Here is a 4,198-nt window from a genome sequence, read left to right as displayed (position 1 = left end):
ACTGATTACAGGCATCACAGCCTTCTTCAAGCAGCAGCAGGTTGAGGAGCTGGTGGTCAGACCACAGAAGGAGCAGTTTATGATATTCTATTTTAGCAGACTGGAGAGGGTTCCCCATGGCTCAGACCTGAGGTTGAGGAGCCAGAATGGAAATAGCAGAAAAGAGGAGATCCCTGAGCTCTTGGCCAACCAGCTGGCTTGTGGGCAGCCTGGAATTCAGATGTCCAAATGAACCCTCCCTGCCTGGAAAGAGAAAAGTTGGTATTAGCCAATGATTCTGATGGCATTGGGGCTCTGCCTCTTCCAGGCCCTAAAGTTCCTAGAAATGTGGGGAATGAGTAGGAACCAGTCACTGACATTAGTGGATTCTTCTGGCCTCCAGCTCTGTTAAGTAGAAGATACCTTCTCTCGCAAGTATTTCACTGACTTGGGGTGAGGGCAGAGTATCATTCCCTTCCAGCATCTTATATATTTGCTGGTGGTTGAATTTGTCAAGTGAAACTGTCTCAGTCAGTCAGCCTGTTATTACAACAAACTGGGCAGTTTATAATCCCAGCTACTTGTGAGGCAGAGGCAAGAGGATTGATCACAAGTTTCAGGACAGCCTTGGCAATATAGTGACACCCTGTCTCAAAATAAAAAATATTTTAATAGTTGGGGACTGGGGATGGTAGAACACCCCTGGGTTCATTCCCCAGTGTTTGGGGAAAGAGAGAAGGGGGAGGGGGAAGAAGGAAGTGGGGGAGTAGAAAGGGGAAGCCAAGTGCAGTGGTGCACACCTGTAATCTCAGCGACTTGGGAGGCTGAGGTAGGAGGATTGCAAGTTTGAGGCCAATCTCAGCAACTTTATGAGACCTTGTCTCAAAATAAAAATAAAAATGGCTGAGATTCAGCTCAGTGGTAAAGCACCCCTGGGTTAAATCCCTAGTACAAAAAAAAAAAAAAAAAAAAAAAAAAAAAGAAAGAAAGAAGAAATGAATGAATAAATCTATTTCTAACAGTTCTGGAGGTTGGAAGTCCAAGATCAGAATGCCAGCATGATCAAGTTCTGGCCTTTTCTGGGCTGCAGATGGCCAACCTCCCATTGTATTCTCACTTGGCTAAGCATAGAGAGGAAGTAAGCTCTCTCATGACTCATAAAAGGGACTAATCCCATTCATGAGGGTTCTACACTTATAACCTCATCTAAGCCTAATTAACTCCCAAAGGTCTGTTAAATAAAATTTATAGGAGACAACCGGTTTGGGCTGATCTCTTGCCCTGAGACTAACCAGTCAAACCAAAATGGAGTCCCTCATGCCAAAGTTCCAAGTCACCGCACAAAAACTAAGTTGTTAGCTGACCTTCCAAGAAATTAGGAGTTTAAGGTAATAACCAAATCCCCAAACAATCCAGTTTTGACTGACATGATATGGAAGTGTCCTCTGTTTTAACCTTTACAATGAAAGTAACTTTGAAATAAGCAGTTTGCTTTTTGTTCTGTTTCTGCTTTCCTCAGCTTTCTATGTCTACGTCTATGTCTATAAAACCTCTGCTCAGCTCATCAGAACACTCATTCTATTTTATGGAATGAATTATTACCCAATTCTAGAATCTCAAATAAAAAGCCAATTAAGATCTGTAAATTTGTTGTCATTTTGTCTTTTGACAGGCCCCACCTCCTAATATCACACTGGGGGAAGAGTTTCAACACTTGAATTTTGAGTGAACACAAACTTTTAGGAACCAAATACATCATGAAATGTCAAAAGAAGCAAGAGACAAATAGCTCAGTATTGATTTTGTCTCTGATCACTAAGGGCAGTAAGAATACTCCCTCTGGGTACATTCCTACACTCTGCAGAGGGACAGAACCCAAAGTCTTCAAGAGTGTCTGCACAAGTAGCAGCCAACACAGAATCACAAAGTCTTAGAGAGTAAGGGTTGGTAAAAATCCCCTAGATTCCAGGTCAAAGGCCTTTACCACCTGTTTGCTGACAAATAAAGTATGGGCTTCTGGATTTTGAAGGGGAAGCCAGTGATGCAGAGAGCCTTTTGAACATAGAGGTGTTCTATAAGTGCTAGATGAGTACCACTAGAATAAAAATATACTCCAAAAGAGGCCAAAGTTCTGTAATTTAAAGAGAAGGAAAAACCTCTCTCTCTCTCTCTCTCTCTCTCTCTCTCTCTCTCTCTCTCTGTGTGTGTGTGTGTGTGTGTGTGTTGTTGTTGTTGTTGTTATTGTTGTTGGGTGTTTTGTTACTTCAGCCAAAGAGATCAGAGAGCCTAGTCTGGCACCACTACCAAAATGTAGTAGAGAACGAATTATTATGCTGTTCTCCTAAACGGACACAAATCATTCTGAAGCTACCTCTGAAGCTACCTCTGAACCTACCTGGACCCTGGTCTTTGTCTAGACACTTCCTCTCCAGCTGAGGCTGGGAAGCTGGTACAAGCATTCACAACCTCACTCTTCACAGGGATGCTATTAAAGAGCCTGATTAGCAGAACCCCATGTGGGGCTGCTAATGGGTTGGAGACATTAAGCATAAATGCTTTCCCAGACATCAGTTAGAGGAGAACCTAGGAAAACATAAATATTTTAATCTCAAAGAAATAGAAATGTAGAAGTGCAGGGAGTTCCCTCTGCCTACTCTGCATGTATTGTTCTCCCCTCCTCCAACTGCAACAGTTTCTAAACTTCTTAGGTCTACGGATTCCCTGACCAGGGAAGGGGACAAGTCTCTACTCATCCAGACATATGTGAATGGAAGTGATTTACAGGAAGGGAGAGTCTAGAGATTGCCTTTATCAACAACTCTGATGGCAGGAAGTCCTTAACACATAATTTAAATGAATCTCTGATAACTCCATCCTACTACCCCCTAGTTGGGGAGTGAAGAGAAAAGATCAAAGATCAGAGATGGATCCAAATTATTTGCCCTAGGCCAGTGATTATCCCAATGTGGCCAACAATATCAGCATCAATTAGGAACTTGCCAGAAAAGTCAACTCCAAGGTCCCCCCCCCTAGACATATTGAATCAGAAACTGGAGGTAGCAACAGGCAGGCCTGTTTTGACAAGTTCTCCAGGTAGTTCACATGCACTTCAAAGTCTGAGAACCATTGCTCTTGGCTCTGCCTTCCAAATGGAAGGGGAATGTCAAGAGAAGGAAGAATTAGGAGGGGATACAACAAGCAACCTCATCCAAAGTGGGGGCAGGGTGTGTGTATGTAGAAATGGGGAACCAGGCCTCAGAGAAGGTCTTTGATCTTCTCTAGCTGTAAATGTCAGAGCAGAGTCTAAGTGGCCCTCTGAGAAGTCTGGGGAGAACAACCACTGTGACCTTTTGCATATTGCCCGGAGCAGGAAGGATAATAGAACAATCTTTCAGGAAATTTATCTTCTGCTCAGCCCCAGCTTTTCTCAGCTACCTTTCCCTCCAGCTAGGTCCCCTGACACTTCTTGCCCTCCCCTTTATCTCTATCCTTCATTTCTCCTGGCCCTCTAGCCATCCTACCCATCTTAATCTTTCCCCCTCATCCGTTGAATAAGAACTGATTCAAACTATTTCTTAAGCAGACTGGCAGTGAGTGAGGTTCTGCTTTAGAGAGAATAAGAGGAAGAAGCCCACTATAAACTAGAACTATAAACTTTATAATCCCTTATTTTATTTTTGTGCAGTGCTGGGGATCAAATCAATGGGCCTCACGCATGTTATGTAAGCACTCTACCACTGACCTACACCCCCCAGAACTACAACCCTTAACTGGGCAGCCTCTCTTCATATTTTCCCCTCTCCTTCACACTGAGGCCACACCAGTACAATGCGCTACCATAAAGAGTAGCCACTCTTTTCCTGATCCTTTGTGTCTGTGGGGGCGGGTGAGGGATCCTGGGAATTGAACCCAGGGATCCTCTACCAGTGAGCTACATCCCAACCTATTTTTCAAATTTTATTTTGAGGCAAAGTCTTACCCAGGCTGGCCTCAAGTTTGCCATCCTCATGCTTCAGCCTCCCGAGTAGTTGAGATTATAGGCATAGGCTACCACTCTGTGTTCTTCCCTGATTTTTTTATATCACATCTAGTCAGACTTGAAAAGAAAAATAAATAAATAAAATCTAGTCTCCTGACCAATTCATACGTTTCCTGAGAATCATTACTGGCCTATGGCTTATTTTTCTTCTTTCTTTCTTTCTTTCTTTATTAAATATTT

Source organism: Urocitellus parryii, chromosome 1, assembly GCF_045843805.1.
Source record: "Urocitellus parryii isolate mUroPar1 chromosome 1, mUroPar1.hap1, whole genome shotgun sequence".
Taxonomy (NCBI): Eukaryota; Metazoa; Chordata; class Mammalia; order Rodentia; family Sciuridae; genus Urocitellus; species Urocitellus parryii.
The sequence above is the reverse complement of the archived record's forward strand: the minus strand, read 5'-3'. Positions refer to the sequence as shown.